The sequence below is a fragment of the Pseudopodoces humilis genome, chromosome 2 (assembly GCF_049639895.1).
Source record: "Pseudopodoces humilis isolate 2021_Gansu_Grassland_sample_001 chromosome 2, ASM4963989v1, whole genome shotgun sequence".
NCBI classification, from domain to species: Eukaryota; Metazoa; Chordata; class Aves; order Passeriformes; family Paridae; genus Pseudopodoces; species Pseudopodoces humilis.
In genome coordinates, this window is record NC_142201.1 from 19,045,921 (window position 1) to 19,071,414 (window position 25,494).

The 25,494-nt window shown below is 38.5% G+C and overlaps 1 protein-coding gene across 1 annotated transcript in view; it reads left to right on the plus strand.

The window, feature by feature from the left end:
* The first annotated feature begins 13,632 nt into the window (after positions 1 to 13,632).
* The window catches only part of MID1 (midline 1), a 238,100-nt gene continuing 226,238 nt past the window's right edge, over positions 13,633 to 25,494 (plus strand). Inside the window, exon 1 of the mRNA XM_088051778.1 lies at positions 13,633 to 13,739. The gene's annotated coding sequence lies outside the window, so the exon portion shown is untranslated. The remainder of the gene's footprint in view (positions 13,740 to 25,494) is intronic.

Below are 25,494 nucleotides of genomic sequence, written 5' to 3' on the forward strand. Positions count from 1 at the left end.
AAATTATGTGCAGTCCTGTTTCCCTCTTTTATTTTTATGTTATGTTTTCAATTTTGCTCCTAGTGTATTATCCACTCACATCCCTACACATTAGGCTATGAAATAAAAATACAACTTAGGCTAAAAAAGAACATAAATTTAGGAAATGCAAGTGCTATATTTGTAATTAAAAAGGCAATAGTTGTTTTTACATTGGTCTGTTAAATTATGAAATCTTTTCTCTCCATCTTTCTCTTCCAATCAATTAGAGTTTTTAAACAGAAGCCAAAAAGATGGACTCAGTGTTTAGTCTGAGACTGTGAAAGCTACATCTCTTGTCTTCCTAGCTCATAGCAGAGTACAGTCTTTATTAAGTAATTTGGCAAAGTTCTTTTTTCCCTTGTTTTCATTTAATGAGAAATTCTGTGGGATGAACTTAAAGGAAGCATTACAAAACCTTGAATCATTTTGCAAAAAGCTCAATACAGCTTAAATAATTGAATAATTATGCTTTATTTGTTCATGCATATTTGAATATAATTCCAGTATAAGACAGAAGCAGTCTGATGTTCAGATGATATTTATTTTTTAATAAGAAAATTGGGGAAAAAAGAGCACTTTCATGGTCATGTAAAATACATGTATTTCGTATGTTGCAATCATAGAGAAGTCTTACCTGTATTTTGGATAGCCTGTGCATGAATTTGGCAGAGAACTCGAAGGCAGAATTTTCATAATTTGTGTAGGTTTAAAGTTTCCATATTCAACCCTTATAAAAATAAAGGTGTCCAATCAGATAAGAGATGCATCCTACATCCAAGGACAGGCTGTGGAAGCTCCTTGCTGAGCTCAACCATTCCATGCCAGCTCCCACAGAGTCCTGCTCCTGTTCAGCCCAGCACTGCTGTTCTGCCTGCCCTGCTCTTGCTGGACACCCCAAGGGGCAGCAAATTTGTGCTGCTGCTTGCCAACACGTTCCTTTTCAGAGGAATATGCAATGGGCATAACATGGATACAAATATATATTTTTTACATATATATATATAAAATAAAACATTTTTTAGTGGATTTTTTTTTCTTAGAAATATAAATATTTCCTTTTGTGATGAAGAAACAAAATCCAGCCCAGCTAGTTGCTACCAGCACAGTCTGAGTGTTCTATCACATCAGGATATAAACCTATTATACCCTACATATCAAATTTCTGTAGCTGCCATGTCTCACAGGTGGGCTTCACATTGTGTTCACCCAGTCTATGGGTGAAGATACAAGGGGAAATGAAGGTTCCACCATAAAGGGACTAAGAAGAGAAGACCCCAGAGAAGCAGCTGGAAAGCCAGGCAATCCCCACAGTGGGGATAACCACACTGCTTATCCCTGGCACAAACAAACCCCCTGCTCCAACTGGCAAGTAGCTGTAATGGCTTTCAGCAGGGGCAACACGAGGAGAGTGACCATTGGATCTGCATCCCTCCCTGCCCCTCAGCAGCCAGGCTGGTGGGCTGTGTTGTAGACTGAGGGGTTTGGCACTTTCACAGGCTGCACAAAAATAAAGAAGTTTCTGCTCCTGTCTGTTTTTCAGGCATCTCTTGCTATTTGCCTCTTAGAACCTGTAGTCTGGTCCAGGGAATTGCTGTATGTGTTAAAAGTATGAAGGGAATAACACAGCAAATGTTCTTTTGCATTTCAGTGTTCTCTCTGCTTTGCTGGATCTGTCAGTCTCTCCAGCAGGAAACATAGCTGTAACTCAGGAAGGGTTTCAATTATCTTCTTGTTTGCTGGAAATAGAAGAAACCTCAAGCTGACATGTTTCTGAAGAAGAATTCCAAGGGATACATACTTCATACCAGAGAACCACAGAAACCAGAAAGAAGAAGAAGGAAAAAAAAAAAAAAAGAAAAATTCCTAACTAGCTCTAAAGTCTTCACTGCCCAAAATAAAGGGAAGCAGAACATTATTAACTTTGTTATCTATTTACTAGCACCTTACTGTCACTGGTCTCTTGAAACTGTAGTATCATACACACTGGGGCACCTTACTGTCACTTAAATGAGCTGGTTTGTCACACCTATCATATATCTCATACTTACAAGAAAAAAACCCCAGAAACACAGTTTGTGAATATATGCACAACCTAGTGCAGAAACACGTGAACATCAGAGAAATGTTCACTGAGGATGATTATAAAGAGGCTACAGTTTACCACCAGAACAGTCTCCCCTGGGTTTCAACAAGGGAAGTATCTCTCAAAAGCTGTCTTCTTTACATGAGTAACTACAAAACAATATAACACTTTTTCCTTCATGCTAGCACCACCATTCTCTGAAAGCAGAGAAATTCTGCCTCCTCCCAGCTTTCCTGAAGGCATTGTCCAGGGATAAACCTTGAGCCCAAACAGTCCTTGAGCTTAATAATCTGTTACTTCCATAGCCTGGGAGCAAATATGACAAGGTGGTATAGCCAAGGAACCATTTAATATGGATGTAAGGTGAGTATTGGAAAGCATTTTCAGGTTAACCCATATAACTTTCAAAAGAGGCCATTGTGCAGCCTGTTGCTTTAGTGCAGACTTTCCCCATTGCTGCTGCTATTCATATTCTGTAGACAGCAAATAAAAGTGCTTCCCCTGCTAATTTTTTAATTTTAGACTTTTTTTTAGGTTCTACAGGAAGCCATAATATATGTGTCAGCTGAACTCTGCAGAGGTGAAGCCAAGGTTAGCAGTATCACCTCCTTTCCAAATGATTCAGTAGCCTCTCAACAAACAGCTGGGGTCACCCAATCTGCCAGCACTCCCACCCAGCAGTAATGGGTGAAATGGGTGACTGGTTGCTCCTGCTGCTGGCAAACCAGAAATATGTTACAGGTACATGAAAAAGTACAGGTAAGGAGTCTATATACACCTCCCCACCCATGCAGAAAAACAGCAGCTCCAGCTGATGAGTGAGCACATCGTTGCTGGAGCCATTTGGGCTGTTGTAGAGGCTGCTCAGGAGAAAGCCACGTACTGCTCTACTCCCTGTACTGGGAAAAGGATTGAAGAAAAGGGTGTTAGGAATCCTTTCTTGGAAGTGTGGGAGATACTATACACCTGGGAGAGAGTACAGTAAGGTGCAAAGTTTTCTTGTGGTCTGACCATGAAGTATAATTTTTTGAGTAATCCTAATACAAGATCACATTTTCAAATGTGACGGGTGATTCTCCTGCTGATTTTCACTTTTTAGAAGTCTGCTGTGGATTTTGTTGGCCATTACATGAATGACTATTATATGTAAAGTTCAGATAAAGAAGTGGAAGGTGATTAGGATGATTGAAGAAAATGCCATGCATGGAGCAGTTCATGCATGAACTGGAACTTTTCTTGAGATAACTGTTAATATTGTGAACCTTATGAAATTATTATAAGTAGTAGCACTTTGACTCCCCATCTGCTCTAAAATATGTTTCAAATATCAAAGTATAATTTCTTCATTGTTGAATGACCCCCAATAATAGTGTTTCATATATAAATCTATAGGTACTGGTCTAAGTCCCTAGACTTATCTTCTTCTAAGCCTACAACCAATGAAAATTTCATAGTATCTCCTATTAGTATCCTTCCTATTTCAGACTTTTAACACCATGAGGAATGAGTAATGTTTCTTTTCCTTTTTTAAAGTGCAAGTCACCTTCAAGCACATGCCTTTTAACAGGAGGAGAGAGGCCATTGAAACATGTCTTCTTAAAGAAGGGCAAGTGTTACTCATCATTTTGTAATGTGTTAACCAAAGTACATTTATTTACTTCAACAGTGGAATAAATGACTTTTTATATAAAATGAAATCAGTATTAAAATATTTTATGTAAATTCTGATGCTTGTCTTTGAAGTGTGTGTTGTAAGTCACAACAGGTCCTGTCAATTTTTCAATCAAGTTTGGAGACAAAGCATGCAGAAAGCTTATATTACAACACATAAGAGTGAAATTTTCAGGGAATGAAAGTTGCCTTCACTTCTCACAGAGATTTTGGTCTTGCTCTCAGAAATTTCTAAGTACTTTAAGTTGTTCTGGCATCTTTAGGCTATGAAAACCAGATACTTCTTTAAATCCTCTGATTTTCCCTGACTTATGAGCTCCCAACATAAACAAAATCAGGTTTTGATTCCATGATGGCTGTCATTCTAACACTGTTTTAAACTCAAAACTCCTGTATTGAAAACAAAATAGTACTACCTTCAATTTTAAGACACAACTGGTAGTATTTCCAAATTCATTAAAAAATGTACTACAGCATTTTCCATAATGGGCTGAACTATTTTGTCCACTTCTTCCTTCAAATACACCTTCAATATTACTGGAAGAGAGAGTAACAAAAGGTGTTTAAGCAATAGAGGAAATAGGAAAGAAAAAAAAGTAGATGCTGTTGCCAGGATAATGGAACCCCAAGGACAGTGACAACATTTTCCTAGCTGTAGATCAGCTCACAGACTAAGTTTCTTAATAATTAGATTTAATTAAACTTCTTTTTCTGTATCTGCCATTAATTGAGAATTTATTCCCACCTCTGTGATTAACATGGATTGGGCCAACATTTTTGTGCAATAGTCTGTAGATTTTTTAACAGAGAAATTATTTTTAAATATTCATGCAGCTCTAATTCCTTTTAGAACTGGTCAAACTGTGGGTCTGAAACAACATTCACAGACCTGTGAGTTTCCTACTTCTTAGAAAAGAGTGCAGTGTGTTTCAGGAGGGCTTTGAAAAAGACAAGAAAAAAATGCTGAACTTTTGGTTTTCTCTACTAAAAAGAGTTACAAGAGTCAGCACAGTTAAACAAAAAATATATAGAAAAGTTAAAAAGTAAGATAACCTGCCAGTTTCTACCCACCAAATACTTAGAAACGTGATTATATTTAGTCAAAAGAACAAATAGCTAAATTTTCTTTATTGCATATAATGTCTCCAGGGATCCTGGCTGTGAAAACGACTAGTTAGAGGTTATTTGATTATGTGCTTCTATTCCTCCAGTGACAGATTTGCTAGTTTTCTACTGTCTGTCTACTTGTTGTAGTTGGTAAGGTGATGCCAAATTTTACAGAAAAAGAACTATCTAGAGGTGGGAATCAGCTGACAAAGTGTCTGAGCCAACAATCAATATTCACTTTACAGTCCCCAGAGAAAATAGGCACTTAGAGGGCATAATTCCTAAAGCAGATGCTTAAAATAGCTGAGCTAAACCGAGCCCTGGAAGTGCTGATTTCAAATACAGCAACAGCCCATAGCTCAGAAGTGGAGGCAGCTGTATTATGGATCTGGGAAGATGTTTCCTATCACAGGAACCTGATTGCAGAAGATGCTGATACAGAAGGTGGCCTCCACATACAATGATTGTTGTGCCATGTGCAATGCATGTACCTGAGAGCTGCCTTGACAAGTGATTTAAACTTAATCACTCCCCATTCCAGCATACTACACCAGGTGTTAAATGCTGCTTGAGAGAGCAAGGAGCTTGGCAGGGCAGTGGTTGCCCTTTGCCTTGGGTTTGTGACTGGCAGTGTAGATGCTGTGTGGCAGAGCCAAATGAGCACAATAATGTGGTGGCCTGGCATGATGAAGCCTCCCCCTTTTCTTTCCTGTGGATCTCCTGAGCTTGTTATTTAACAACATTTATATCATCAGAAGAGTGTTTATGGGTAAAAGGAATAAAATCCTTGGGAAGAAAGCTCTGGTTTAAGGAGGCTCAGGTGTCACTCAGCAGCAAGCCTTGGGTAGCAGGAGGCAATGGAAGAGTGGAGGAGACATATTTCCTTTAGAGTGGATGAAAATTTACCTCTGTTGTTTCCTATCTGCCAGTCTTCAGCTACAATCCTTTGCATGTTGTCAAAATAATTTTCAGACAGTTAGGGAGCATTTCTGGTCACTCTATATTATGTGTATATAATAATATGAACTAAGTTAAAATAAACTGAATTTGGAGAGGCTACTTGCATAGCTAGGGAATTTTAAAATGCTTAAGTCTTTGCAGAACTGGATTTTTCCTACCTCACAAGCCAAATACTGTAAAAGACTTGTTATATGTGAAGTCCTAAACAAAGACTCTGAAGTATAGGCTGAAAGAAGTCAGTATAGGCTGAAAGAAGCTATCCACTCCAGCCTTTTGCATATTTTACAGGTTTATCTGCTGCACTATTTTGAGTATACTATCTAATCTCCCTTTAAGTATTTCCTCTTCTGATATCCCAGAAGTTTCTCTTGGCAGACTTCTTCATTGATGAATAACTCTTATTTAGAGATTTGTCCTCACATCTAATCTAAATTTGTTTTGTTTTAGGTGAACATTTTCCTTGAACAACCACGATCAAGTCTCTCTCTTTTATCTTGTTTCTCTCAAAAACTTCTTAAAAGTTCCATATTTTGTTTAAACTACATGTCCTTTCCATCTTGTTTCTTATATCTTGCAGCTTTCTTAATGTCCTTCATCTTTGCTGCTCTCTCATCTTCACAGTGAGAAGGTCAAAGGACATTCTAAGTGAGGCCTCAGCTGTCACGTGTGTACATGATTTATTACCTCCCTACTCTTAAGTACAATTCTTTGAATATATGTTCTTTGTATACCAGTATTATCTTCAGTTTTTATTTGTTTAGACACAAAATCAAAAAATGCATTTTAACTAGTTATTTTCAGTAAGTTTTGGAACAAAAGAGTTCACTGTTTACTGTTAATAGTGACTGGGACTAAAACGTTTGATTTTGCAATACACACACATTTCTCCTTATGTGCTGTCTAATGATTTCCTTCCTTTCTGTTGACAAGGGTTTCAGGTTTTCCACATAACAAAGACCTGTAAATAAAAAATTCCACACTTTCCTTTAAATACTCTAATCTCCCAGCATGGAAATTTTTGTCTGGCCTTTACTGTCTTTCCTTAAGTTTTGATGTTGTTATGCACACAGTTAAACCTAAAGATATGGACTGTTTAAAACAAAGTAGTTCAAGTGTTCCACCAAGAAATAGTGCTGTTTGAGCCACAATAATCTGTTTGCTATCCATTTTAATCAATATTTTCCAAGTCATGTAACTGATTTTCACATGCTCTTTGGCCAGCAGTCGTATCTTCCAGTTTAAGGAATGCAACTGGCATTCTCAGCCATGTGTGTGGTCACCCCTCTGAAGGGTTAAGAGAGGTGCACCTCTCTCAGGTGATCCACTTATTCAGGGTCTGAGAAACAGCAATGTTTTTCTTCCAGAAACCACAGAAGAGCTTATGGTGGCTGGGCTCCAATTTTCAGTACTTCACCTTTGTAGTCAGGTAAAGTGAATTCATGCAGTTGCCAAGCTGTGAGTCCTCCAAAAGCGCTAGGAAAAGTGTGTCAACAAACCGTGAGTGTGATGCTGCCCTCATGGCAAACAAGGGAACATGCAGTCCTGCCCACTCCTGCCCTGGAACACCTCTCTGGGGTCATTTAACATTTTCCAGTACACATACTTCCATTTTCTGCAGTATTACATGGGTAGAAATATAAAAATTCATCTGCCAAAGACTAATTTTCAGCATCATCCCTCTCCTCCATGTAAAACTGTGTTACTGATTTAACTAATCTGATGGTTATGCCAGTTCAAACAATAATGACATTTCTACTACCCCATCATTAGCAAAGTATGCTTAATATGGAAGGTGCTGCAGTTAAAGACATCTTGAGAGGACTTTAAAACAAAGCTTCAAGCACAGCTGGTCAGCATTAAGCATCACAGTGCTTACAATCCCCAGCGTTGATGTTGACATGAAGATAATTTCTGCTGTCTGGAATTCTATTCTATGGCATTAAGAACTAAGTGTTTTCTAAATGTCCTTCTTAGTATAGGTATTCTGAGAGTTTTTTTCCCAGACCCTAAGGAGTTTACACAGTCTGAAAGCCTGTTTAATTGTCTGGTTTATTTTCCAAATGCTATTTAAATCCATCTCTAATCTTCATTAATAACAACACTATAATTACTTCATTAACTTTTCCAGATAAACTCTGTTCAAACTCTACAGAAGCAAATAGCTTTTTTTGCTGGATTGTGTGCTAATAACTTCATCTAATACTGCAACCTTGAGTTTTAAATGTATTTGATGAAGTCATAAAGCTCTTGTTTAGTGTAAGTGTGTTACTGAAACCTGAAGAACACGTGGTACAAGGGTAAAGATAGCAACTTGTTGTGTTAAATTGATTTAATGAGGCATTTGGAAAGACTGGTGAGGAAGAAAGCTCAGTTCATTTCCCAAGGGTAAAAATAATACCCTTAGTCGTTGGCCTTAACTTGTTTTGACATCTTTGTTTCTGTGTAAAGGTTAAGTAATGTGGTCAAATTTTATAAGTAATGCTTTATTAACGAAGTACTTCCATTAAGGCTGTAAAATTGAACACCAGATCAGGAAATAATAAAAAGTAAGGGTTGTATCATAAAGTTAACTGATCCATACAGCTAGCATTCCCCAGATAAGGTGCATGCTCAGCTGCCCACAGTCTGTGCTGATGTGAGTTACTGCTTTTGAATAACCTAACCTTTCAGTTTCTCCTTTTTTGACTGTTTTCATTTTCAGCCTGAATGTTGAACGAATGCAGCTTCTTGCAATAATTTTTAGTCTGCCTTTACTGGAAGAAAAGCAAATCCCTGTGCCTTCTATTAGCAGAGTATATAAATTACAGTCTGTGGCTACATAGCACTTAGGCCCAAGTCTGTGGCCAGTGTATCTGCTGACCTGGAAATCTTGTGGTTTTCCCTGCAGTTCCTGTGTGCACATGGTTATAGTCAAGGAACTTGTGGCTGAGAGACAACAACTTCAGCTGTTTCTCAGATGTGTGATTGTCATTTAGATGCCTCTAGTGCATTCCAAGGTGAAGTCAAATTACTTCAGTGGGCCACTGCAGAGGGCAATGTAGCATGACAGATTTTTACTTTTCCATGAAATGAGATGGAAGCATTTACACAAGCTGCTCTGAAGTATCTTCTGTGAGGCAAAAGCAGATACGTGGTGAGTATTAAAGAGAAATTTCTAAAACTTCTCTGGTGTTAGTCTCTGGACTGGACAGTTCACTTTCTCACCCCTATCCCAGTGAGATACGGGAAGAAAATAGCAAAAACGTAAGTCAGAAAATTCATGGGTAGAGACAAAGACAGATAATAGGTGACTGTGGTGGGAAACACAGCAAAGTCACACTGTCACTACACTGCAAGGCAAACCAATGCCCAGCCAGTCTCCATACAATGGTTACCTTGGGAAGCCACCCCCTTCCTATTAGTCTGTCTTGGGTTTAAATAAATTTTTGTTACATGGCATGAAACAGCTCTTTGGCCAGTGTGGGTCAGCTGCAGCTACCGCTAGTGTCCACTCCCCTTTCCTTGCCCACTCCTGACCTTCTCACTGGAGTGGGGCAGTGTGGGAAAAAAAGGCAACTTTGCATGTTGAGGGGGTGCAAGCACTCTTCAGTAACAGCCAAACAAAAGTATTTTATCAACACTATTTCAGCCACAAAGCCAAAACACAGAACCATACCAGCCACTGAGAGGAAAGTTAACTTTCCCAGACAAACCCACTCAGCTGGGTTTCTCCAGCAGTTAGCTTGCTTGGGGAAAGCTGCACTCAACTCCAGGACATTTTTATTCATAGTTTTTCAGGTCATAAACTGTAAGTCTGAGTGTATCTGTGTATCTGTGTGTACTGCCACAGTATCTTAAAATGCAATATTAGCATTCTGCATGTATAAATTACTTAATGGCAGTAAGGAAATAGCACTTGTGGACTTGCACACAGAAATGTATTCAGGGGTTTAGGTTTTTAAGCTAAAAACCATTTGATGTAGAAAGAGAGATGCACTAAGATATTGCATATCTTTGAAAAGACTTGTATGTGAAACAAAGGCTGTTAGAACTGAATCTACCTCATTTTTCAGGTACTCACTGCTCCTATTCTAGCTGAGCACGTTACTTGATTTGAGGGCTGGGTAATGTAGCTGAGAACAAACAATAAACTATTGAATGAATGATCTTGTTGCACCCCCCTAAACAGAACATACATTGTGGGATGTCAGTGATGCACATCTCTGAGGGAAACTGAAGATGTAAAGATGCAGATACCAAGATGAGGTATGAAATTGTGCCTGTATCAAAGTGAAAGGAAGTGTTGCCATTGCATGGAAGAAATTAGAACTTAGAGAATGCATTAACAGCTTGATTCTGGAAAACGTGCAGCCACAGTGCTGTGCAGTGAAACCTGAGAGATCTCTGTTGCTTTATACTTACCTGGCTAAATTGAGCCAATTTATTTAGCCACTCAAGTGTGGACAATTTCAGCCTACAAAGAACTTCAGAAGCCAACCTTGTTATTGAGTAAGAATTCAGTGGAAGGAGACTAAACCTGCCGTGTTTCACCCTGAGCATTTAATAGGGAAAAAGATGAAGGCAGATATTTAGAGACTCATGGCAAGATGATGGGAAACTAACATTATTTGTTTAATATACATTTCTTGGTGTACTGCTTTCGCCTATTCCATTCAACAAAATTCACCATTAAAATTTACACTAGGTTTCTCTTTCTGGTACAAAAACACAGAATGACATGACTGTATTTTAAAAATGGGCAGAAGTGGGAGAGGGAAAATCCATCAATGTTTTCATAAGGAATTTCTTATAAACAACTTTCTAAGATGAAGCCAGTATGGCTAGTAAGGCATGCAGAGTAATTCAGTGACCTATAACCAAGGTTCTGCTCAGGACTGTGATTCTTGGCTCTGCTGGACAAAGGTCATTTGGCTTACCAAGAGGTACTATCTAAACAGCAGGGACTAAGCTAACACCAATAAACTGTTTGTATGTGTTGTGCACAGGAAACAACCTAATGACACAATGAATGAGACTGCCTATTTAATGCTGGGCTTTTGCTGGGGCAGCTTGGAGCACAGTAGTGAAGAAAATTGAATCATCAATTCATCATCAATTGCATTAATTTCTAATGAATTCTTTTAATTTTAATTCCTAGCATTAAACCAAACATATTCTAGAGGTCTGCTCAGATCTTTTCTTATACCTTCTGATGCAGAATACAAGCTCAAATCTGTGAGACCCCTTCCTGGAGAAAAGGATAGGATGGTTTCAGGGTAGTTAGTCTTAGTATTACATGCAGATATGTATGTGTGACATTACAGTGAATGTGGGTAATCTCACCTTCAAGAATTGACTGAATTGCTTGAGGCTTATATATAGTTTTCTTAAAAAAATAAAGAACTCGGAAATAAAAAAATAATCTATGACATCTATTATGATTAACTGCTGTTGATGCTTAAGTAGAGACATGCAGTGAAAATATAAATAAATTTCATTCTGACTTAGTTTGAGGAATAAATGATTAATCTACTCTAAGTATTTTTTAAGCAAAGAGATTCAGTCTTGCAAACGTAGCATATGCAGGACTCGAGGAAACTTTTCCTGCTTTTGCCAGCATTCTAATGAAATCACAGCTTGGGGGCCAGCAAGTAATGCATGAGACTTCATGCCTGGCTGTAAGAGCCTAGATCCCCTGATTGATTCTCAATATGATGTTTGGGTAAAAAGATGGAGGTAAACAGGTATGTCAGGAGGTAAAGGGGTATGTCAGATGTAGAGTATGAAAATTAGTTGAGTTTTCAGCTTGAGACTAGGGTAAGTAAAGCACATGTATGGGCACTGGAGAAGAGGTGGTAAAATCCTTAATTGAAGGAATATTTTATATAAATGAAGGTGATGTTTATTGTGGGGTGTGGGTTGAGTAACAGAAAAACTGCTAGCCTAAAGACAGACTGGCAACTATACCTGAAGTAATATCTACTATCTAATCTACTATTAGCCTAGTAGCCCTCTGAAAACTCCTTTGTTGTTGCAGTTTTGGGAATCTGATGAATTTTAATTGGCTTGACTCATGCGAAAAAACTGATACTCATTCAGGAACTGGTCATGAGATCACCGGTGGTAAGGGAATACTTGGCTGTGTAGTCCAGTGCAAATGCTTTGTCATGGGAGCATGAACTTGGTGAGGCCAAGATCCTCTTCTTATGCTGTGGAGCCACAAGTGAGTTATCTGTCCCAAAAGACTTGAATGAAGATCATTACACCAAGCCCTTGGCTACATATTCCTAATTCCCTATATACTGTATAGAGAGACTATTTTAGATGTATTTATTGTGTGTCTTACAATTTTTATTGGTATTGTTTTTCATTTTTCTCAACTTCTAAGCCAAACTCCTCCAGTATCATGAGGCTGAATGTTTATGCCTCAGGGAAAGAGGAAAATTATAACTAAAGAAGTATTGAAACCATTAGGAATTGATATTAGGAATAGCTTTTCTGTGCAGTATATTATTTAATGATCTTCAAGTCACATATTGGGCAGCAATAAGAAATGCTGTAGTCCACTGGATAATGATAATTTCCAGCTTTTGGGTGGTACACTGCTGTTTCTCACACTTCATCGGTCACCAGGAAGCCAAATTTGTGTCTCTTGTGCATTTTGAGTTACAGACAATATATCTGGGGACAGAATGAAGAAAAACTTGTGTATTTTAGAGCTCATATTTATTTTAAGTCATCCCCTCATAATTTTATTAAATCTTGAAAATTTTCTCATTTTCAATCATATTTTTATGTTTGTACATCATTTGTTTTATTGCTTTTTTCCCTATCCTCATGCTTTTTGCTGTCTAATTCCCCCTGCATATCAACAGTGTTTTGGCTTGTAGAAAAGCAATAACTAACAGTGAATCTTGCCTGACTATAATAAAGTGACACATTACATTATTCTCCCTGTAATTAATTAATTAATTGCCTGCTGAAGTTCTTCCAGACAAGCAAGTTGTATTTGCAGAAAAGGGTTAGAAGGTAGTGAGCAGTCAAGGTGATGAAAAAATTATGTGAAATGCACATGTCATTGCTCTGCAGAGTGCAGCATAGGCTTGTTCTTCGTACTTCCTTGATCTCTGTTTCCCTGTTTAGGTAGGGGTGTGTCTGTTAATGTATTGCAATCACACATCCCTGACAAAGACAGATCTGTCACCAAATGCTTAACCATTACATTGTATAAAAAAGGAACCGGGAAAGAGTAAAACAAGCTTTCTTACACTGCATCTTCCACTAGTAATGCAATCCTCATTTTCTAACCTTTTCACAGAACACTTGATATATGATAATCTTTATATGGAAACTTCAATATTGTGGGAATTATTTAACATTTTTAGAAAGTGTGTGCACAAACCTTGTCACCTTGTAGTACACACATACCTTTGTCACCTCCAATTTTCTAGGACGAAAATGCAGGCTCAGTGTTCTGTAAAATCATCAAGCGTTTAATGTAATGTGAATATAGTGCTCAGTATTGCTATGGCTTTAAGTAATGGATTAACTAAATTGGTGCTAAACTGCAAGGAAGCTGTTCTCCCTCCTGAAGACCCTTCACCAGGCTGCGCTAAGCAAACTTCAGGCAACCCGGACCCATTTGGTATCTGTGGAGTTAACTAAGTTGAGCTTACTTCCAGTTAGCCTCTGTCACCAGGAATGCAATTTGTGTTTACCTATATAAGGAAACCTGTTGGACGTAGCCCGGCAGGGCTGTCAGTGCCTGCAGAGGGGCGAGCGCGCTCGGCGGCGGGCGGGGCAGCCCCGCAGCGAGCGCAGCCCCGGCGGCCGCACCGCGCACAGGGAAGGAAGGACTGTCCCCCCTCTCCTTCGGAAAAAGAGAAAAAAGCTGTCAGGGGCAAACATGGAGAAGCAGGTATGTCAGGCGGGTCCTCGCAGCTGGGGGGTGGCGGGGTCGGGGTGCGGAGCGGGTCGGAGCGAGGTTTTGCCCTTCCAGTTGCTGTTCCCTCTGAAGCGGCTGGTGAGTTCCGTGGGGGCTGCGGAGCAGAGCGGGCGCTGCTGCCGGAGCAGCTCCCGTGGATTGTCTGACCACATCCCCTGTGCTCCCAAGTCCGATGCACCTTCGTCTTACTGCAGAGATTCTCAAACTTTCTTAGCTCTGATGGAACACAGATGTAAGCTGAGACTGGAAATAAAGCTGAGATACTTTAGTCAGTTGGCTGAAGCACTGCAAATCCATGGTGTTATCAGCGTAGCATATCTGGGAAAAGTTCTTGACGTGTTTGTTACTTGGGTGGTTTTTTGTTTTGTTTTTTTTTAATCTTAAAATGTACATTTTGCAAAAGATGCACTCCTTTAACATGTCTAGGGTTTTGGTGTATTTTATTTGGATGTATGTGAATGCAGTTAAATCAGCATAGCTGGAATGTGTTTGTTACAATAGAGGGAGTTCCTGAAGCAATAAAGATTTTGCAGTGAGTTGAAAAATAAACTTCAGGTACTGTTATAGGAACTATAAGCTAAACAGGTTCTACTACAATAGGCAATAGATTGCCCAGTTCAAAACCAGGATTTGTATTTCTTAGGAAGTATTTGCACAGTATGATAACATTTTTAAAACAGGCTTTCAGTAAAATCCTCACAAAGATGGAGATATTTCTCCCTGAAGATTTTAGTCAGGACATAATGAAAAATAAAGTTGAAAACAAATTTCCAATAAATCTCTGGCTGTAAGAATACTGGTGTGCAGTCCATCAGGACAGTCACTGTTAAGTAGCAGCATGTTCATTGTGGAGCTTTATTTAAGTTTTTTGCCATTATGGTGTAAAACAGGAATGGAAAAGTATTTTCAGTTGATCTCTTGGAGTACCTTCTAAGGAAAAAAAGTTGCAGAGAACTAGTCAGAAACAGGTGGGAGTGCATTTTCAGAATGATTTTTGTTTTTCTGACTTTAGAGACTCATAGATATATGGTTACTTTCCTCTTATTTTCATGGCTATTCATAATGATGTATGCACAGGTATGTGAATGCACTCATTATGGGAGATGGAGCTACATCTCTCCTTGCAATCAAAGTGGAAAAGTAAAATTCCCAGGACATTAGAAGCTTACAATGAAGATGATTATCATTTAAAAATCCTCTTCCTTAAAAATAGCTGTAACTTTTATGAATTAATGTCTCCCTGAGATTAGTAATATAGTGTTACCTGGTTAAAATCAATTCAGAATAAAGAAAGAATTAAAAGTCACTTGTGTTCATAGAGATTCTAATTCATTTCTGTGTAAGATTTTTGTTGACGCCTGACTTGGAATGTTGAGTTAGGTTTTGATGGGAATGACACAGGATAACTATAGTAGTTTCAGTAGAGACTTTTACAGGAGCTTCAACACCACAAAGTACATAACAAGTTCCTAAATACCTATTCCAGGGCTGAAGCTAATGGGTTCATTGTGATGAATTATCTTTGGTTGTGGTGGAAGCTGCCACAGCAAAGAAAGCAAGGCTGGTAGACCAGAACCATAAATTTCACTTGTCTCACTTCTCATCCTGGTGGTTTTGTGGAATATCTTTATTATTTTGAATTGGGAAGGAGTACAGAGAAAGGACTTTTAGCAGGGCTATAAGTAAAGCATAAATTTAAAGGGCAAGAGAAGACTCCAGGGAAACATGCTCTTAAATCACCTTTTTCAAGCCTTTGCAGGAAATTGCATTGCCCCCATCAGTCTGTCTGGCCATGTTGCAATCATTAATGGTCTTATGATTTCCTAGTGCCAAACAAGGTAGAAACGTGGTTCAAAGTCTCTTCAGTGTATTCTGGGTTGACATGAGCTTGCAGTGTCCCAGGATCTGAGCAGCCATCTGTGTGGCCACAGGGCTGGTGCTGGGCTGGCCCAGGCTGGCCTGCCTGCCCTGTGGTGTGACCCTTTCAAGAGACACAAGGGGAGGAGCTGCCTCTCACCCCTTTCAGCCTTTCAGTGCCTGCCTCTGCCACCCACAGGAGATGTGTAATGATGCTTCAGAGCTTGCAGCATCAGGGGGACCTGTCTAAAACCACTCCCTGCCCCGGGGTACTGGGGGTGCTGTATCTGTGGTGCTGCAGAAATTTCCATTGATCTGGATGCACAGAAAGCCAATTCTTTTCAGAGCAGAGCTGAAGGTTGGGAGAGATATCCCAGGGAAATTTTATACCTTTATTTTACAGTGAGAAAATAATTTCAAAGTAGGTAAAATTTAAAATATTTTTATCCCATTTAAGATATGGAATAGACCTTGTGTTTTATCTAAAATCACAAGAAAATCCACGGGCTTTGACTGGGTGACTGTTCTCTGGCTTGAGCTCCTGAAAATCAGCCTGCTACCCTAGGCGTGGGTCTCTAACCCATGTTAATAGGTGATGAGATTTATTCACTGATTGGAGAAGAAAGAGCTAAAGGCATTCTGACTATGTTTAAGGATTATTTTTTTTCATTCATTCAAGGGTTTCTTTGTATTGATTTTAATGGCAGAACTGTGATCAGAGTGCAGTGATGGTGTTGTGTTGGACTGCATATTTTGAGGATGAATGTGCTGAACCCAGGTGAAGACAATGAGCACATCAAGTCTGTGCATACACCTGTGGTGCCAGCTTTAGGTGTGTAACTGAGGCAAGACTGAAGGAAAGCAGAAATAACTTGGACTTGATAGTATTGATAAAGAGCCAAAATTATTTTCTGCCTTTCTGTTGTGTTACTGATGGGTTAATTAATTAGAATTTTTATTAATTTGTTTTATTAAATTTAAATTTTAATAAAATTTTATTAATTAATTAAACATTTTTGTTTAGAAAGCAAAGGACATACCAAACGTCTTTAATGTTTTTCCACATTTAGTAATCTGCTCATCCTAAAAACAAAGCTGGGGCACTTCTTTTTTGTAGGTTTTCTTGACTTGCATCCATCACCTCTTTTTGCTTCCATTTTCTGATTTGCACTTAATTTGAAGCTAAGTGCTCTTACACATTGTCAGGAGGCAGTTTGGTACATCATATTTTTTCCTGGTATCTTTACACATATTCAATAAAATTAAAAATAAAAAAAAAAGAAAAGACTAACTTTTCAAAGGTGTAACTGGAGAACTTGAAATAATAAAAGAACATGCTGCACTAGTTGCATGCTCCCTTTACGATTTTGTTAAAGGCTTTACCATTCCATTATGCTATCATTTTGTAGTGTAAGCATTTTATGTGTCATGTGTGATTTCATTGCCCTTAAGTGACCTTAGTAAATTCCTTATTTCCCCTGAAGCACATACCTAATTGAAAATTGCCATCTGCAGTTGAAGAGCTCTAAGCAAAAGCACTAAGAATAACTCAAGATGGAGATGGGTGTCTAGAGAGCAAGGCAAAATCACTTTTCCTGTAGAATTCACAGTATTGCATGAAGTAAAATACAGGCTTTGAAGATGAATGATAAGGAATTATAGGAAGAGCATCTTTATCTGTCTGCCCAGTTCATCAGCCTAATGCTGCTCTCTAGAGATCATGTGATCCACAAAAAGTGTGTGTGTTGCCTAATATTTTTTAACCTTTTTTAAAACTTGCCTCTCTTCTTTCAGCCTTTGGTAAGTGTATCTGGAATTTAAAGTCAAAAATATAATTCCAAATCTGAGCTGGGCTTTCTAGTCCAGCAGTTGTCCTTGTACTGCTGTGCCTCACTTGGCTCTGCTGTGCCACTTTCAGGATGCACTTATGATGATTGCAGTCTGCAACCACAAACTAAAACTGAGATGACATGTTCCTCAGGAGAAACCTCTGGCCTAGCTTTGCATTCATTACTGCTCCTGTGAGCATAAGTGCTTAAGAGTCATGAAAACGAAGGAGGCAAAAAGCTGGACAGTGTGGAGCTGAGGAATGGCTTAAGAAGGCACTTTCTTAGATGAGAGAACATTAAAACAGAACTATGCTCTGGATTGGAAGTCTGTGACATCTGTATATTTGTTCACTATTGTGTAATGTAATTGTTTAGGACAGGAAAAATGCAAGTATTTTAATTAAAAAGGATTGGGAAATGTAAAGCATGAAAAGTCTGTGATGAAGATGTATCTTCCTTTGTGTTTATTCATTCCAAAAAGTTGAGAAAACAACTGGGCTGAAAATTAAGCCTCCACAAATTCTCTAGTCCTGTGTTATCTGCAAGTAGCCTTATTAGACTATAAGCAAGTAGTAGCTTATCATTTAAATCTTAATTTTTTTTCTGTGTTAATTCCAAGTTATGCTTCAAAACTCTTTGTAAGGGTTAGAGCTTTAGAATACACACTGCTTTGGGACTCATAAGGGGAAGGTATTAAAAATACTCAACCTGTGTTAGGGTCTGAATTTACCAGCTGCATAGGATGTATTTCCCTGCTGTTTTCATTTTTTGTTCTTTCATTAAAAATATTAACATTAAGTCTAGGCTTTGATGGTGTAGCAAGTAATCAAGGTAAGACAAATATTTCATTGCAAATTTTGTGTGAGTCCATATTTTAATGTTTTTTTCACATTAAATAGGTTTTATGTTCAGCAAGATATCTAGAAGTATACTTGAGTCTAAAAATCTGTACAAAGGCAGATGCATGTTTCCTAATCTACCTATATCTATGGATCTTCATGTTCAATTTCATATGCATCTAAAATCTGCTTAATTTTTTTAGTAAAGTTACTATTTTCATGTGATTGTGTGCAGAGACTGGAATAATTGGTACTTGCATTTAGGTAAAACAGTTAATACTCAGGATTTTCCTTGAACAAATTGAGATCTTCCATTTATGGGTCCATTAGAGGATAGAAGTTAAGTTGCACTCTCTCTTTTGTTTAGTAGTTTCACTCAGTGAAATGTTTTTGTATTGGTCCTCTGAAAGCTGGGTTTAAGGAGATGGCATTTAAAAAAAAAAAAAACCAGTTGTTTTCATTAGGTATCATTATATTAAGTTCAGCTTCATTTAGCATTCATGATGTTCACATTCAGTGTTATGAAAGAAAGGCCATTTTTGACCCTTTGTGCACAGTTCCAGTCACTGCAATGGGCTGAGGGTGCTCTGCTTGGTGACACACTGGCTTGGAGAGTGCTTGGGGTATCAGTTTGAAAGTGTCATGACTTGTCTGCTGTGCTCTTCCAGTGATGCATGTGCTCCTGCTGCTGAGTTTCTAACACTTCTGTTTTGTAGCTGCCTGGCCTGGAAAATTCCGTGTAAAACCTCAGATCCAGCCTCCTGAGGTGGATTTTTTTTGACAAATTTAATTTCACTGTGTACGAAACAACATTAATATTCCTGCTGTGTTCATTCTGTAAAATGAGTAGTTGTTTTACTATACTGTTCATACCTCCGTTGTCTCCTTCATGGGAAATTCCATCCAGTTTTAGCTGGGGAGTTTAGGCATTAGTTAGTTATGAATTCTTACCTTAATTACAGCAATGTACCCAGGGTGGTTTGGGATATCCTATTGGTTGTGGGTTCAGAGTTACATAGCTGTGCTTAGCACTCCAGTGGGAAATTCTGGCCATGTTGCATTTTGCCTTTGATATATTGCCATGCCACCACCATTAATGCAAGCTTAGACTGCAAACATCTGTTTGCTTTTATTGCACATGTGTTGCTTAAGATGTTCAGTTTTTTACATGATGTGAATCACTGGACTCCATGAGCACGTATGGTTGGCTTAATAAATAAGCCTTAAGTTGTGTCAATAAAGCTCATGTCCTAAAGAATGGTGTGTATGATATACACAGAAGAGAAAAGTGACAAGTTCACGTCTAGGTTTGCAAGTATTTAATATTTTAATGGTTTTTAATGGTTTGGATGAAAATGATGAAGGCTCTATATCCTTCATTATAGAATCTCACCACGTTTATGGTATGAATGGAGCACTTGTAAGAAAAAACATGCATTTTTATATCACTACAAATGTTCTAGAGTGTCTCTTTAATGGAAAAGTTACCTGGATTTGTAAATAAGTTCAGCTGTTGAGCTCAGCAATTTTTCAGCAATGCCCCATAGGTACATGGATATTTCAGAGACCTGCCATGTTGGTTCTAGAGTGTATCATTCCACATTGCTGGAATGCACAAGATTTGGCTTGGATAAATGAAAGTGAGTGAAATGACTTACAGTTGTTAGCTTCCATTTTAATTTTGGAGATTAAGCAAATGTGCCTTGAAGGTTTAATTCATATGTTTCTGTACCATGAGGAGTCCAATTTGGACATTTTCTCTGCCACATGAGAAGGAAAGCAACAAAACACAAGGAGAAAATGGAAGATTACAGTTGAGCAGAACCATCAGCTGAAAGGCCTTTATTATCCCACAGACATTTTAAAGTTGGTATGCAGAATTGCTATGATTTAATAAAAATTAAAACAAAAAGCTCTCTAGAAAAGGCTTGCAAAACCAAAAAGTTTAATTGATGGAGTCAGGATCATCTGCCAAGTTTCCAGTACAACACCCAGGCTGAGGGAGGTAGAAATAAATTTGAAAGTTATTTCACTAGCTGGCAAGCTGGTCTGAAATCAAGAAGATATAATGGAATCAAAAGAAGCACGAGTTTCTATAGTCAGAGAAGAAAATATAATTTATTTATAGAAAATGGGGAATAATTCAGTCAGCAGGAGTATCTGTGGGCTACCGCAAATTAGAAAATGAATGCAAGTCACTGATGAGGAAAAATGCTGAAACGTGAAAGCCATTCTGGGAGTCATTACTGAAGGTATTATGAAAAAGAGGATTAGAGGTAACCTTTTCCCCCTGTTCTGTTGTGATAAACACCACCCTGAATTGTTCATCCAGTTTTATACATGATACTTTAAGAAATACACAAACTGAAGAAAGACTAATGGAAAGCAAACCAAAAATTGTAGTAAGGAAATGTGACATAGATTGCATAGATTGAGTGTGTTTTATTGAAAGTCTGGATTCCCACTGTGTCCTGTGTTTGTAAGCATCTTATGAACTAATATTCTGTCCATCTGCCTTCAACCAGAGGTCCAAGGAGGAGCTGAGTTTTTCTTGCTGCCCACTGCTGCCTTCATATGAGAACAAAAGGTGAACACATCCAGTTGCAGCAGCCATGCTCAAATCTGGCAGTTCACTGGTTTTCCTATCAAAGTGCCACTTGCATGAGCTCAGCTTGGTGAATTGCTGTCTAGAAAAGAGAATAAGTAACACAGACATGGTTATAAATGTGACAGCAATTAATTGTTCTTCATCTCTGAGGATGGAACAAAAGGCAATTTGCAGTAATGGTGGGTTTTATTAGATTTTAGGAAGAGCTCTACAGCTGGTATTTAGGCACTGTGATGGGTTACCCAAAGAAGCTGCCAGGTCAGTCTTTGCAGATTTTTCAGACTGAACAAAATATTTTTTGTGGAGGATCTAAGTGTCTTTGATCCTCGTGGTGAGCAGGGAATGACTCCACAAAGACCTTCTCAAACTTACAACTGTTGTTGCTTGCTATGACTTTGGCCATGTCCCTAGCATGAAATCTGGAAATATTTTCCAGTTTCAGACCCCAACCTGTCTCATGTCCATGCCCCAACACCTTAGCAGTGATTCAGCTGGGCCTGCATTTTCCTTTCATGTTCACTTTATGCCTCCATACTCTAGTCAGGTGCTCGTAGATCAGCGGTGAGACTGGTGTCTCACAGCTGGCCCTCACCTGCAAAGAAGAGCAGGTTCAGCCTCGGACTGGGATCCACTGCTACCCTCTTTACTGATTCCAATACCATGGACTCACTGCTTTAGACTTTGGGAACTTTGAATGGCTGTGTTACTTTAGCTTCTATCCACTTATTAGTCTCAAGAGTTATTGCCTAGTCTCCCATTTTAATACTAGCATTTAGTTACAACAAAGATATTACATGAATGAATACAAAACCTAATAAAATAATGGTAAAAAAGTGAATAGTTACACATGTGAAACCACTTCCATTTACTCTACAAAATACATTCCTTTTTCTCTTAGTATGTAGCTCCTGTGATGTAGCCATGAAAACTGGAACAGCACAATCTCTGTTGATGTAGAGTAAGCAAGAACATAACTACTGTAAATAAATATGGGGATTATGTTAGTAGAAGAGAAGAGGCTGTTCTCAGCACTGAATCTAAGTAGGAGGTGGACTGGATGGTTACATGACAAGGTTATTGTTGGAGAAAAAAAATTGGTTTGCTGTGTAAAATGTGTTGTTGATGTGCTGTGGGCAGCAAATAAATCAGTCTGCCCCGTTTGTGGCAGTGCTGAGTCATTGATTACAGTCAATCGATGCTGCTCACTGCAGTGCTAGATCCATTAATCTCTCTCTGAGAGTACAAGGCACAGCATTCAGTCAGTAAGGTCCCAGATTAAAGGCAATGATCCAGGAAAAGGAGAATGTAAAAATAGAAAAACAGGGAAGTGGAAGTGAGATCGATTTCTTCTACTTGATACTTCCCCATAACCTTGTCATGACTCAGCATTTCTGAGTTTAGCTACTTTGTGAGATCATGATTCATGAGGTTTGTTTACCAGATGAATTCCTTAATGATGGTTAAATTAATTGTTAGTGTCTAATTCATGAAATGGCAAATGCTGAACTGTTGACCTTCCTAAAATTGCAAAATTATCTCTTATTGTGATTTTAAAATATAGATGAATATTTTTTATTAGCACAAAACCTTTTTACTATCACAGTCATCCATTTGAATCAGTCCGTTTGCTTGTCTTTGAATACTTCACTCTGATTTGGAGGAGGGTGCAAAGGTGTTACAGTGGAGATATCTGCTCACAGAACAACCTTTCTACCACACTCTCACTGGCAGACCTGATGCTTCATGAAATATGCTTCACTTCTCCTTTCACAGCTAGGGCTGCTCTTCAGAACTCTTTTTCAGGCTAGTATTTAGCCAGAGTGACGAGACAGTCAGTGTGAATTTCACAGCTCTCTGGGAAAAGACTATGTGGTTGTCTGGGGACTCCATCTTGCAAAAGGAATACCATAATGCATTCTGCTCATTCCTGTTGGAAATTTACTGTCTTCCACAGTGGTTTCTGTCTTAATTCAATCCTTATTCTGAGAGGAAAGGAACGTTGTCTCAGGCAGGCAATGTGTAACTGTTAGGAAAAATACTTGGTTTGTGATGGCAATAATTACTACAACTGTTAATTACTATATTTTTGGGAGAGAAGTGTATTATTTTATATTCACAGGCAACATCACTATACGACTCTCTTTCTGAGGTTTAGAAGTTTTCCGTCTAAAAATAATTTGCAAAAATTAAATTGAACCAGGCTACTAAAATATTCAGTAATTTTAGGCAACTGTACAGCCATAGGTCTATTCCAACGCAGCTTTTGATGTTTTGCCTAAAGGAAAATACTCTTTAAAAGGTTTGGACAGACTACATCTAAAGTTAAAGCTTGTTTGAAAGATGACATTCTTCTGAGCAAGGTTCAATATTTTCCCTAGATCAGGATTGGGTCAGTGGCTTTATATTCTGAAAAAGAAAATCTGAGCAATAACGTGCAGATATGGAACCAATATTCAGTAAAAAACATTCTGTACTTTCTAAAGAACCATGTCTCAGCATTTTTCCTCCACTGAAATAATTAAACACTAGATTGAGAAAGATGTGTACTGCAACCTAGGTTTTGCTGGACTTCATGGTGTGTGAGGTGCAATGTTAAGCCTTGAATGCTGTGCCTGTTGCAGCCACTATCCCAAAACAAGACCTACAACATCCCCATTACAGGGGGTGATGGGCTGCCCTCTTCTGATTTCCAGAAACTTCACTTCTTTAGTGCCAGTGCATGGTTTTGTTTGCTTGCAATTTTCTTCCAAGTGTGCTTGCTACTAGTTACTATTCTCTCAAGAGATGTACAAAGCTCAGTGACTCAAAAGCCCAAGAAGAGATGCTTTAGGTTTCATCTATCCTTTTATTACTAACTTGCCCAGGAAATGCAAGATGTGTGCAGGAAACCTTCCCTCTTCTAAAGAGGCAGTGCTATGGCCACAAGGTGACACATCTGTGTGAATATAAACTTATTCCCTCCTACAGTACCTGTGTCACTGGAAGAACGATGTCACAAAAATCAGGACTTTGTGGTCCTCTGAGAAGAGCTGTCACCAAAGGAAGGGGGTACCCTTTGTGGGTCTAACTAATATCACTCTTACATGACATTATGAGGATGCCGACCCAAAAAATCAAGGAATTTTTCTGCCCACATGGAGGCTGCAAATGTGGCAAATGGAAAACTAAGACTAAATCAAATCAGGCTTTCAAAAACCTTAAAAGCTCCATGTAAAGGTAGGTGCCTCCATAGGCTTCTGGCACTTTCATTAGCTTGAGTCTCTTGAATTATGAACACATGAAGATAGCAGCTAGGTACTGAGATGTTTGTATAAGCATAGAACCCGATTTGTGTTTCTCTTGGATTGTAAAAAATAAATTTTGTCCAGATTAATCAGTCCTTTACTGTAATTGTTTGGTGCAGACTCTGAAGAAGCCACTGTTGTTTACCCCTGGTTCCTAGGCCTTGTGTTTAAGCCACTGTTTGTTTTTCAGCAGAGGGTGAATGGGGATGGATCTGTTGAGCAGAGTGCTGGGAAGGTGAGAGTGTTAGACATTCCCATCTAGGAGGGACTGTTCCCAAGGCCTGTTCTTCTGTGCCCTTGTAATCATATGGTCTAACTCCCTTGGAGTATTCTTTCTGGTGATACATCAGCTGCAGCTAAGGATTCCTTTCTCGTTGAATGATCAGTAATATTAGTCTGCCTGCAATTCCTAGGGGAAAAAGGGTTAACATATGAACTATGGGGAGCAGAGAGCCCTGTGTTCATGGGACCACAAGATTTCAAGGCTCTGAACACCTAAAGTAATAGGTGTAGTCCATGTGAAGTGAGACTGACCTTGTTTTTAAAACTTGCAGGTGTGTAATGAGATCTCTCTGTGTTATCAAAATTCATCAACAGTAACAAATATATGTAAGAGCTGAAGGCAGCTTTTCTATTGCTTCCTATATTCACTTTTTACTACCTTCCACTGTTTTCTCGTGGTCTCAGATTAGTAGAATTTTTTCTTCAGTACACTGGTAACCACTATAGGTTATGTTGAACATTTGTAAATGAAGCATGACTTTCCTGTTATCATTGTACTGATTTAATTTCTCTTTTAAGTTTCTGTGAAACTGCAAAGAGAAAGGAGCTTTTAAGATACTATAAAAAGTGAAAGAATCTAGCCTTTTTCTGTTATGACTTGTTAGAAGCCCGCACTTGATTTTGGACAAAGGATTCCAGACAGTTGGCTTCTCTCCAAAGTGACTTCCAACTTTATTCTTAAAGGAAGAGATCCCAGGTGCAGGAGACTGAAGTAATAGGGGATCTAATATTAAGACCCTCATTCTTTTTTTCTTTAACATGTTTCTTTTTTCTCCCTAATGTAAGATAGGTATAATTGCAATCTAATTTACAATTGCAATGGTAAATACACCTTCCTTTTGACTCTTCAGGTAAAAAATACTGCTGTGATGAACCCAACTGTTCATGTGTCTTATAGAACATAAGGACATTTGTTCTTTTGCCCTTCCAATAGAAAGACATAACATCTTTCTGTTTCAAGAGAGATTCTTCACCATATATGTTATTCTAGAATTAAAATGCAAGCTAAAAACCAGAAACAATCAGTGG